This window comes from Lathyrus oleraceus, chromosome 7 (assembly GCF_024323335.1).
Source record: "Lathyrus oleraceus cultivar Zhongwan6 chromosome 7, CAAS_Psat_ZW6_1.0, whole genome shotgun sequence".
NCBI lineage: Eukaryota > Viridiplantae > Streptophyta > Magnoliopsida > Fabales > Fabaceae > Lathyrus > Lathyrus oleraceus.
Genome location: NC_066585.1, coordinates 446,746,752 through 446,760,449, shown reverse-complemented (window position 1 = coordinate 446,760,449; position 13,698 = coordinate 446,746,752).

Sequence of the window (13,698 nt, the reverse complement as noted above, 5' to 3'; positions counted from 1 at the left end):
CTCTCATAGCTCATAATTGGGGAGCTCATGCCCAAGCTTTGAACCTGCAATCCAAACCCTCACCATTAAAGGATAATCTTGAAGGTTTTCATTTGAAAATCGAGCTTCAAATCTAATTTTGTTTTGAGATTGAAAATCCAAGAGTCCAAGATTTTATTTAATCCTAATCACCTCCTACAAACTTCTGAAACCAAGCCAAGGACAATTGGAATCAACATCAAGCAAGGTTGAAGCTCCTTCGAAGGTGATTTTTCAGAATTTTCATCTCCTCAAGTCTCTCTCAATTCTCCACTATTCTTTATGATTTTTGGTTGGCTGAAGTCCTACCAATGTAGGAAACAAGATTGAGTTTCTTTGAGGTCAAATCAAAGCAACTCAGTACATGATCCTCAAAATCCAAATCCCTGCATCTCTTAATATACTTGGAATTGAAGAAAATTGAGGCCAGATTCGAGCTCTTCATCATTTTTTCTTCAAATCCATGTCCTTGTTTTTCATTTACATGGTGGTTGTGTTTACTGTGGAAATTGGTAAACAACCGCTGGTCCTCCCTAGGCCTTAAAACTAAGGGTTACTTGCAGGATCGACCAGTTGATCCTAAGACATGTGCTAGTGTAACAGTGTGACTTATTCAATTTGACAGATAATTAGCTTTGTGAGGGACGGCCCTTGACAAAGTATTGAACAAGCACAGGTTTTTTCCACACGAAATGATAATGATGCTATAGCCTATGGGTGACTCGTGACCAACAGCACAACAACATTCAAAAGACATACACAACGAACACGCTTTTGGTGAATTCTATTATCGTAATAGAATCAGTGTCGACAACATAGACGATAACATAAAGTGATAACTCAAAGGTAAATGAAAGTAAAATAAAGTGTTCAACGGGAACAATTGAAAAATAAGGAAGTTGCATTGAAATAAATGTGGTGATTCACGTACATAGCACTCTTAAAAACTCTTGCTTCCTCGCGATGGGAATGAGAAGTTTTTTACAAGTGATTTTGGTACAAAGTGAACACCCCGAGTCCTTCGTGGGATATCCTATTTATAATAGACTAAAGAAACTGCCTACAGGCAAAAAACTTCTAAAAAATAACAGACGTTGTGCCACACGATCTACAAACTGCTCCATACACGACCTACCAACTGCTCCATATTCTGGCGCTTATTCTCCTTGTAACTGCTAGTAATTTTCAATTTCAAACTTCTCCCGCCCAGGTATTTAGGTCGACCATGTCTCCTATGTGTTTGACACAACCAAGAATTCCTTAAGTCCCAATCTTCATTTCAGTCGACAGAATGGGTTTCGACCAAACATGATTCTTCTATCGGTTTCATCTCCTGGTGACATGTTTTTCTCAGCTCTTGCTTATCTTAGGCACATCTTTCTTTCAAACCACCCCTTGGTGGGGTATAAACCTTAAATTCATAAGGCACTTTCATTGATTACGCCTTCAACATGCCTTATAGATTTCTTGTGGTAACAAAATGCCCCCCAAAGATGCCATTTTCGAATATCGACATTTTGTGAGATAATGGAATCTTTGAGATGTCGACTTATTCCTTACCGCTTCCACTTCTAATTTGTGGTACACTTGTTTGCCCCACGCTTCTGACGTCTCCCCTTTTTCCTCGAGACACACAAAATCACGTCTCCATCACTTCACATCTTTATGACGGAAACGTGCTTACCACCATCACTGCCTCTCCGCCTCCACGTGTCTGCAGACGTGGGAACATGAGTACATGTGTCAAAGAGGGAAATCAAGTGTTTACTCTTCCTTTTCTTAGGGTTTAACTCTTATAAAACCCTTGTTTCTTCTTCTTCTTTCCTTTTTCCGCCCTTTGCTTCGGTAAACGAAAACAACCTGCACTCTATTTTAGTAAACGAAAACCACTTTTCTTCTCCAAACCTTCAACTTCTTCCATGGCTAGCTCAAGCAAAAGCAAAACAGTTCCCTCCGCTGAGAAGCTCGCACAGCCACTCACCATTGATGGCAAGGAATACGTTCCTGAACCTCCATTTGCTGAAGAGAAAGCCAAAATCTGGCGTTCCCAGGTATTAACCCCTTTCTCCCGAGCTGACAAACCTTTAGCATTCTTAGGTCCACTCCCAGAAAATCATCGTCCTGAGATAACCAAAACAGAGTCCTTTTTCCCCACCAGTCATCTCTCTGAACCTTTGGTTTCTTCCCAAAAACCTTTCTCTCTCTGTTATGTCGACAAGAATTTTAGGATTGCTCCTCCCAAGAACTGTCCTATGTTTTGCGCCTGGCGGGATCGCTTAGAAACAGAGAAAATCGACCATTGGAAACGGACAGGTATCTATACTCTTCTGCACATTGCCCGTTGTGGACCCCTCAATCTTGTGGCATGTTACTGGTTGCCCTCCAATTTTGGGATAGTTCGACCAATTCTTTTCATACCAAGTGTGGCATGATTACACCGACACTCTTGGATATTGTTACCATTACAGGCTTAAAACCGATTGGCGAAGTCTTCGACTGTGAAGCCGTAGCACCAATCTCTCTGAGGTTTGACGTTGGTGACTCTCGCAAGCCGACATACAACAATTTTATTGATCACCATGCCACATCTTCAGGCCCTGTGACCACTGAAGAACATGTGGCCTTCCTGACTCTTTGGCTGTCTCGTTTTGTTTTCTGCTCTAGATCCATGCAGATAGCCAAACATTTTGCTCTTATGGTAACTCAGTTACACCAAGAGCGTGACATCGCTCTAGGCCAATTAATACTGGGCTCTCTTTATGAGTCTTTATCTGAAGTTGTCTGCCAAGTCAAACTTTTTGATCCTGAGAACTCAAAGAAGAAAAATGTCTTGGCCCACGGTCCTTTTTGGTTCCTACAACTGTGGCTTAACGCCACTTTTTCTAAAGACATGGCGTCCTATGGGATGAGAAGGTTTGCGTGTCCCCCAGAAGAACGACACCTTTTTTGGAAATGACTGATCCCTTTGACGCCCATCGACAAAACTTTTCCTGACGTCCAGGTGTTTCACCTCTTGTTTACCATCATGCTGGCCCGCGCCAACTTTCACCCTTCTATGGCTCCTTTCAGCCGTCTAACTGAAGGTCCTGAATGGCTCACCAGGGGTTTTCCCTCGACTGAAGATGAGCATAAGAATGAAACCTTTGTCATCTGGAGACGTTTTCTGGTCCCCCAATTTCTGTCGGTTGTAACCTCCAGCACCAACCCTGGCCTCGTTGCTTACCAACCCAACTTGGTAGCCAGACAATTTGGCCTTTGTCAGTTTATCCCCAAGTCCCTGTATTCTTCTATCGACATACTCAGAAAAATCATTTGTGATCAACCATGGAGTATGATCTGAGAAGACATTGAGGCCCTTTGGGAAAACCGACCAAAGCTCCATTCCACCCCCTTTCAACCAGCCTTCTTCTGCACCAAAGAATTTGATGATTGGTGGCAGTCGTATCTTGTTGCTTACGTTGGTGTTCCTGAGGCCAAATTATCTGAACTAACTCAGGCTCTTCTTTATTTGCAGGCAAAATCGACCAAGTGTAAGGCTCTCCATGCCAAACAAATTCACGCTTTTCAGAACTATTTCCGAGTTGTGTATTGACCTGATAATCTTCGTCGAACCATCTCTGAGGCCGTGTCCTAATTAAAGGAGAACGTAACCGACAAGCTCCCAAAACTTAAAATCCCTGGTTACGCGAAAGAAAAGTATCTTTACACCCTTCATTTTGGAAACATCAAATTTCCTCCTTTGCCATCTAGCCCGTTGGCTTTTGCCTTTGGCAATTCAATTCCAAATTGGTATTATTATCCTTTTTCAGACGTGCAAAATGCTTATAAGAAAAAGGTCGACAGAGTGGTACCGACGAAGCATTATCTTCCCTACTACTCAGGGCCACTTCATATTGATCCTTAATATGTTCGAGTACTCGATTCCACACAAATGGGTAACACTTTTCTGGAAAGCTAACACCTCCTTTTAGTTAGATTTTGTCACTTACTTACTTTTTTATGTTTCTTTACAGCAATCCCCATAGACCCTGTGGATCACGTTCTTGCCAATGAACTTATCCTTTCGACACAAGAGACTCAGGTTCGACTCTGGCTTATTTGCCATTTTCTTTTACCTTGGTATTTATTCTTAACTGTCATTTCCCTTCTTGTAGGCTGCTCCTGAGAAGTCCTCTGATGATGATGAGCGACCTATTGCCCAAGTTTTAAAAAAACCCAGTTCTTCGGTATGCACCTATATGAAGCGATCTCACTCAACCTTATGATTTCTTTAAGGAAAACAATATGTGGTTTCTGACTTCTTACTTATGTACAGGGTCAACCATGTTCGACAGACCCACCTGTCTCTTCTCACTCCAAGAAATCCAAAAAACCTAAACGCTCTACTGCCACAAGACCTGAGGTATTTCTTGTCGGTCTGTCTGATCTTCTAACTAGAATATCTACTTATAACCTCTCTTCATGTCTTCAGCCGACTCAGCCATCTTCTCAGCACTCCCACAAATCCAAAGGCCACCAGGGCCATAAAAGGAAGAAGCACGATTCTCCCTCTAGGAGTTGTGAAGCCAAGAAGAAGAAACACCACAAAGTGTTCACTCCAGAGGCTCCTTCTCTAGACGCCGACCCTATTGTGGTAGACACATCTATCCTTAATAAAGTCCCTGATCCAGCTGTGGGGGCTTCGCAGTCGACCAGCACCCCCGCTGCTGCTGTCTTGGGGGAAGAAAATCTGGATGTCGTTCTCCCTACACCGACACAGGTAATCACTTGTTTTACTATCTTTTCCCCTGAATTACTGGACCTTTCTTACAAACATCCTTTTCTTTTACAACAGGTTGATGCTTCTGGCGAACCATCTCACCATGTCGCCGACTATACTCCCTCGTCGTCGGCTTCTTCTCCATCTCACCAAGCACCCTCTGTCGACATTGTTGGTGAGTTCATTGGCTTCCCTATCCAGATTAGTGATAGTGACTCTGATTCAGTCACTAGCCCTGCAACGCACACGAATTCCAAATCGACTAGTTTTGACTCTAATCTTTCTTCAGCTTCCTTGCCTTTGCAAGATTCAAGGGGACCAGGGGATGTTGGCACCACAAAAAACCAACCTTCTCAAACTACTCCTCTATCAACTACTTCACCTTCATCTTCCCAGGGGCTGGCAATAAAGCCTTCTGCTCTAGAAGCAATTGCTAGGCTTCGTAGCCTAGTAAGATCACGTGATGCTTCTTCAGATTCTGAGCAGTTTCACCATTCTGGTAAGATGGGTTCTGAAGCGACGAAAATCAAAGCTCTAATGGACAAGGTTCGTTTTCACGCCTTGAATCCAGATCTCCCCCATGTGCTTATGAGTGAACCTGCTGTCGGCCCAGAAATCTTGCATGTGCTTGCCCAACTCAAAGACCTTCAGCTTTCAGAGTATGCTAAGTGTGCAATGGCCGCTTTAGAAAAACTTCTGGTTCCCATGCTGCGTCATCTCGACAACGTTAGGGAAAATGAACACCAGATTGTAACTACTGAGGCCTTTGTGAAGGAGAAATGGAAGTTGGTGATGAAGGCCGATGCAGCGGTCACCAAATTGCTGGGGACGATTGAGGAGAATAAAAAGGAATTGGCCTCCGAACAAACAAGAGTTGTTGAGATACGCCAGCAAATTGATGACCTTCGGCGTCAAATTGCTGCTTTAGACAGTGAGTTGGAGTCAATTACTGAGAAGGAGGAGTGTATTGTAGACAAGGTTATAAAGCATGTCCAAGACACTGTGGAGCAGACCACCAACGATGCCTTGGTTGTAGCTGAAGAACTTTCCAACGTTGAAAAGAAGCTTGAACAACTTACAGTCCAGGCCGATAACTTGGAACCTACGTCTCTCCACTACAACCTTGAGCTTCAATCATTTCAGTCTAGATTCGGTCAACTTTGACCGATTTTATTTTTATGTAATATTTGAACAATGGATTTTTGCCAATTTTTTATGCCATTATTTTATTTTTCAGCACTGTGTACGCTTAATTTTCCGTGCTTTTATAGCTGGTTTCAAACATAGTTTTCTCCAACCTAGTTTATTCGACATCCATTTAGTCTATCAAAATCTTGACCTCTTGAAGGAGAGGCCTATACTTTTTTAAGTATTTTCCATTTACCCTCAAGATTCGCCTATCTGGTGCCAACTCTTCGACCTCATAGACATTATTAGAGAAAACCTGCAAAACCTTAAACAGTCCTTCCCAATTTGGAGACCATTTACCCAAAACTCTATCATTTTTATCCATAGGCAAGATCACTCTCCAAACTAAATTGGCGACAGCGAACATTTTGCCTTTCACCTTCTTATTGTAGGCTCTGGCGACTTTTTCTTTCTGCCTTTGTAGTGAATCCAAGGCTAACATTCTCTCCTCATCTAAATCGACCAGTTCGTCTGCCATCATGCTCCAATAATCTTCAGAAGGTATTTCGTGTTGCCTTTGGGTTCTGACTACATGAACCTGAATCTCTACTGGTAACACTGCATCATGCCCATATACCAGTCGAAATGGAGTTGTTATGGTTGCTTCTTTTGGCGACGTTCGACATGCCCACAAAGCTTGATCTAACGTCTTATGCCAATTTCTTGGCTTCTTGCCTACATGTTTCTTTATTAGGCTAATGATCACTTTATTGGCTGCTTCGACTTGGCCATTTTCCTGTGCGTAATATGGGGTTGAAGTCAATACTTTGATTCCCATCTCTTTTGTAAAATCTTGCACTTTTCGGCCAGTAAAGACTGACCCTTGGTCGGTTGTAATTGTTTCTGGGATACCAAATCTACAGATGATGTGACTTTGGACAAAGTCTATCACAGCCTCTTGATCTACATTTGTCAATGCTACAGCTTCGACCCATTTTATGAAATAGTCGATACCGACCAAAACATACCTTTGTTGTTTCGACGAAGCTGGTTTTATTTCTCCAATCACATCCAATGCTCACCCTCAAAAAGGCCAGGGCTTCACAATTGTATGCAACTCGCTTGCAGGCACATGCTATATGCCCACATGCAATTGGCATTCCTGACAGCTTTTAGCAAATTCAATGCAATCTTTCAACATTGAAGGCCAATAAACTCCTGAGTGCATCAAAATCCACTTCATCTTCAATCCTTCTTGATGCGCCCCACACGCTCCACTATGTACACTAGACACAGCCACATATGCCTCACTTTCTCCCAGGCATTTTAGCAAAACTCCTTCAGCTATCTTTTTGAACAATTCATCATTCACCAGGACATAGCTGAGGGCCCTATATTTTACCTTTCGATCTGTCGGCCCTATAGGATTACGTAAATAATCGACTAACAGTTTACGCCAATCATTTTCTCCCCCATCGTCGACGGTCAGAACTTCAAAATGATATCTATCTACAGCTCCTAACTTTATAATCAACAAATCTGATGGTGATAACAATATCGCTCGTACCTTCTCTCTTACTTGGACCTCTTCTTCATCCTGGTCTTTCGACGCTTTGTACCCTGAACCTTCCTGTGCCAATTCATTTGCTCTCTGGTTCTCTTTCCGTGGTATATGCTGGAGGCTTACTTGCTCAAACCTCTTGATTAATCTAATGGTAATCACAAAATACATGATTAAATTTTCTTTGACACACCTGTATTCTTTTGATACTTGTTTAATTACTAGCTCAGAATCTCCCATAATTTTGACATTTATTGCCCCCAATTCCAGCAGAAGTTCAAGTCTTGTAATCAACGATTCATATTCTGCTTCATTGTTTGTGCATACTCCTTCAATTCTGTATTTGAACTCTGTTGGAATTCCATTTGGAGAAATTATGACTCCCTCTATCCCAGCTCCGTTCTTATTCCTTGAACCGTCGAAGTATAGTCTCCATGGCACTATGTCTACATAATTTTGTGCCATTTCGACCATTGAATGGTCGACAAGGAAATCTGCCACCACTTGCCCTTTCATCGCTTTTAAAGGCACGTACGTCAGAGAATACTCAGTTAACACTAAAGCCCATTTACCAATTCGACTATGCAAAATTGGTTTAGATAACATGTGCTTAATAAAATCAAAGTGAGAAGATACATACACATCAACAGGCTTAATATATTGTTTTAGTTTCATACAAGAAAAATACAGGCATAGGCATAGTGTTTCTATATCACTATACCTAGTTTTAGGATCATTAAGCATTTGACTAAGGTAATATACAGGTCTTTCGACACATTTTTCATCCTCTTGGATTAACATACTTGCTATAGTCGACTCTGAAGCTGCAATATACAACCTCATTGGCCTATTCCTAACAGGAGGGGCCAGTACTAGAGCCTTAGTCAAATACTCTTTAATTTTGTCAAAAGCCTCTTGGTGCTCTTCTTGCCACTTAAAGTCCTCATTCTTCAGTCGAAGGAGTGGTGAAAAGGCTTTAGTTTTACCACTTAAATTTGATATAAATCTTCTAAAAAAATTTATTTTTCCTAACAAAGATTACAATTCCTTTTTGGTCGACGGAGGCTTGATGTCCATAATGGCTTTTGTTTTGCTTTGCTTTACTTCAATACCTTTTTTATGCACCACAAAGCCAAGGAAATCACCCGCCTGCACACAAAAAGCACACTTTAATGGATTCATTTTCAATCCACATTTCCTCATCCTTAAAAAGGCCTTTCGGAGGTGTTTGACATGAGCAAGTCGACCATTCGATTTTACCACAATATCATCAATGTATACTTGCATGAAATCTTCAATAAAATCATGGAACATTGAGTTCATTACTCTCTGATATGTCACTCCGGCATTTTTCAGGCCGAATGGCATGACAACCCACTCATATGTACCCAAGGCTCCTGGGCATCGAAACGCCGTCTTCGGCACATCTTCTTCTGCAATAAAAATTTGGTAATATCAAGAATAACCATCCAACATACTTAAATATTCAAAACCAGCGGTAGAATTGACCAGCATTTCTGCTATGGGCATGGCGTACTCATCTTTGGGGGTAGCAGCATTTAGATCTCTAAAGTCAATACATACTCTTAAAGACCCATTTTTTTTAATTACTGGCACAATATTGGCCAACCATTCAACATACCTTGCAGTTTGCATAAACTTGCTTTTGAGGATCCTTTCTATCTCAGCTTTTATCTTTGCCATGATCTCTGGTGCGAAACGCCTAGGCGTCTGCTTTACTGGCTTTCTTCCTATTTTTATTGGCAGTTTTAGCTCGACCAAATCCCTATTTAAACCAGGCATTTCGTTATAATCCCAAGCAAAACAATCCTTAAATTCTTTAAGTAAAGATATTACCTCAGATTTTAACTCTTTGTCGATGTTAGCGCTGATGTATGTTGACCTTTTGTCGCCATTTTCGCCAAGGTCGACTTCTTCTAAGGGGTCTTTTGGTCGCATCTTTTTTGGCGCCCTTGGGTCTTTTTCAAACCCTAAAGGTTCATCATCATAAATGCAGTCCAAACGCTGCATGTTGACGTTTCCTTTAGCCAAAACTAGCTTATCTGGAGGCCCTGGCTCAATAGCCAAATTACCTTCTTTCTTTAACACATAGGCTTCGACAGCCATGTTTTCTTCAGCCTCTAGAGCCGATCTTATTTTGTTCTCGGTAATGTATGCCGAAATCCTTTTTAGAGCTTCTAGCTCAGTCATCATCAGTGACATCCCACCAACATGTCGGTCGGATATCTGCATAGGGTGGATCATCTAAATGTTCCACATCCTAAATGAAGCCATGAGTCTCGTGCAGAGTTAGAGAAACAAAAGCTTCACTCAGATTAGCATACACATCCTCAGCTGGAAAACAAGGAGAAATGTTGGCCAACTTTCTCTCGAATTCCTTCTTGCCAACATTGTTCACGTCAGCCATGAAGTACCCTTGGTCAGCTTCGATATTTTCGACCACTCCATCTTCTCTCCAAATCACCAATCTTTGATATGTTGAAGATGGTACAGCTCTGATACCATGGAGCCACTCTCTGCCGAGTAGCAAATTGTAACTTGGCTTGGCATCTATTACCATAAACAGTGTCAGTCTAGTTATTGAACCAACAGTGATATTCACCATGATCACACCCATGGTGCTTTTCGTTTTTCCCCCGTAGTCAGACAAGACCACGTTGTTTGATCTAACATCAGTATCATACTTGTCAATCCTCCTCAGAATATGGTATGGCATGATGTTAGCCGTGGCACCACAATCCACCAACACTTTGTTGATAGTTACACCTTCCACTTTGGCCCTAATCAACAACGGTTTCAAATGATTTTTCATAGTCATCATGGGCCTTTCAAAGACTTCTTCTTGGCTCTCAGCAGAACCATCATTCAACACAAAGTAGCATCTTGGCTGGTGTAAAGCCATTTCTTCAGCGTCGGCATCATCTACCGACTCCTCCACCTCAATCACACAATTATATTCTCGTGGTAAAATTGACACCACATTGACTAAGATGTCCAAACTTGCTTCAGATTCTGAATTGAAGTCATCAGTAACCTCATCAGAACATTTTTAAGTTGGTCGACGGACATACTCCCTGATCCATTCTTTTGTTGTCGTGTCGACCTTCACAAGCACTTTCTTTCCAGCATTCGCCCCACTGGCCATGCCTTTTCCAGCTATTCCTCTAGCAGCCTCTCTTTCGGCCTACTTATGCCTCTAAAAGCGTCTCCATTGAGTTCTCGACATGGGATCCTTTTCTCATACTTGAACTCACGCCTGTAGTTAATTGCTAGACCTCCTCTGGCAGCAGCAACACCTCGTGGGGTTTCTTGTTTTCCCTGTGGCTTGATCTAGGTGCCTCTAGGAACATTTGCCAATGGTACGAAGCTCCTAGGCCTCGCCTGAGTACTTTCCACCGCCTTCTTTGGGACTCTTTCATTTTGGTGCTCTCTGTTCAGCCCACCTCTTTTGCTTTTACCCAGTTGTAGCTTCTGGAAATTTTCAGCAGCTACTTTGTCGGTGACAGCACCACACCTAGGGCATAAGCAGACTTGTGAACCCTTATTCTTACAGCGATACAGGAAATCTACCAAATCTTCATCAGCCCTTGGGTAGACTTCAGCTATGTCGATATCTGGGCTTTCACCAGTTTGCTCCAGCATGTCGACCTCATCGTATTCGGTGATCTCGACCATGTTGATCTCGACTGGCTCCACGGATAGAGCTTCCTCCTAGTGGAGAGGGTCAGCGTCGATCTTCATTTTGTGGCCAGCAAATTTCAGCTTGCCTTCTTGAATCGCTTTCTGAACCAGATCCCTGAAAAGATAACAATTAGAGGTATTATGGCCAAGATAATTATGATACTTACAAAACCCTATTTTTTGTCTTTGTTCTAATGGTGGTATTTTAGTACCAGGTGGCACCACCATTTGACCATCTTTAACTAACAAATCAAAAATTTCCTCACACTTTGTCACATCAAATGTATAAGTTTTCGAAGGGAATTTTGGATTGTTTTCGACAGGATTTTTCCCTTGCGCAGGAAGTAATGATCGACACTCATAGGCAGATCCTGGCTTTAACTCAGCCACGTCAATTTCTAATTCGGTCGATGAGGCATAATCAACCTCATGTATTGGATTTGTCGTGTCATGGTCGACGAACGCTACTTTTTCTTTCTTAGCCTTATTGTGTCTAACCTTTTCTAACCTTAGCCGTTCGAGATGTCGAACCCTATCAGCCAATTGTGACATACTCTTCATAAATGTTGGGTCTATTTTCTTCCTAATGGAATAATCTAACTCCCCAGCAGCCATCTGAACAAGTTCATGTTCTGGTACTTGCGTAAAGCACCTGACCTTTAATGATCTGAATCTATTCAGATAATCGTCAATGCTCTCAGCAAACCTTCTCTTACTACTAGACAATTCTGCCAAACTAATTTTGGAGTGTCCTTCATAAAACTGTTCATGGAACTTCTTTTCTAACTTGGCCCACGAATCAATCGAACTTGGGTCCAAAGAAGTGAACCATGTGAAGGCAGCCTTAGTCAGAGAGGAAGGAAATTTTTTACTCTCAAACATGCATTATGAGCTAAATCTCCTGACTCTGTTAGATATCTGGCAATATGCTCAATTGTCGACTCACCAGATTCTCCCCCAAACTTAGTGTACTTAGGCACTTTCATTCCTCTAGGTGCCTCGGTTTGAAGAATAAATTCAGCCAACGGGGAAGCATATAGTGGCCTTTGCAATGTGGCACTCATACCATTCCTAGCCATAATTCTTTCGACAATAGTTGTCAAATTATTTTCTACTGCTAAGTCTTTTTGTCGATGTTGATCGGCAATTTGATCAGCATCTTGGTGTCGGTTAACCAACACCATTTGGTTACCTCCTACTACTCCTGTTTCAACGCCTTGATTTTGTTGGGGTCTAAGGATTTGTCCCTCGTGGACTGTCTCATCTTCTGCTGCCCCTATCTCCATCTGAACAGGAACGGTTTGCCAAACCACTTGTGCCATCTGTCGAGTCGGTGCCCCTAGAAAATTACACAAGCGCGTCAATTGATTCGCCACCTGCCTATTTGTTTCAGCAGATTCCTGTATCACAGGATTAAAAACTGTACCCATTTGATTAGTTAACATATTAACCAACTCATGGTTCCAATCATCCATTTGCTGCCTCAACACCGCTATTGAAGTGTTCGACAGCGGCATGGTTCTATTCTGAGTATTATTCCTATTCTGAACATTACCCCCTTGTGCTGATCCTTGCAAGGAGGGATTCATATTTTGAGCGTTGTCTGAAAACAATGATGCACTTTGTAAGACCCCAATTTTGACCCTAAGATCCCTCATGGCATCATATCATTGCATTTTGTATCTTGCCTCAAGGATCATAGCATCTTGGCTCCTTACCCTAGGGTGGGACTTGTGTGACTTGGTTTGAGATCACCAAGCATGCTTGAATTGTATATTATTACTTTTCTTACTTTATTTACTAACCAAAAGCACAAAAATATGTCACTAATATCTTTTGTTTTGTAGCTTGAGCAATCATAAGATCCAAGGCTCCTAGGAGGTCCTATGCTCAAAGAATGGCCAGGTGAAGGTGAAAGAAAGCATGACAATGGTTCCAAAAGCTCTCATTCATCATATATGCCTCCCAAGTATCTCAATTTTTCATTTTGATCAAAGCAAACCAAAGGGCTTGAGGCTTGTTTCCCAAGGAAACCCTAATTCATATGTGTATTGATTGTGCCTTGCTCATGAAGCAACCTCAACCCATGATCAAATACAATCAAGGTAAGTTCTTTCATTCATAATTTCATTCATATTTGAGCTTATTTGAGTGTCCTCAATCATCAATTCATCAAGGTTTGAGGTATGGACTTGAGAAGTTGATCAGTCAATTCATCTGACTATTTTGAAATCCAATGAGACCTAAATTTTTATGTGTTTGTCAAATGATGATGACACCAAGAGAAAAACTGTTCTTAAGAACCATATGAACAACTTTCATGTTCATAAAAAATTTATTTGAAGCTTGGAAGGTCATCATCCATTTCAAAACATTATAGGTCATGTTGACTGAAACCCTAATTTTAGGTCAACTTCCCAAGGACATAACTCACTCATTTTTTATGATTTTAAGGTGGGATCAAATCCATTGGAACTTTTAGGATGTCTAATTCATTTTTTATGTTGAACAAATTTTCATAATCCTAAAA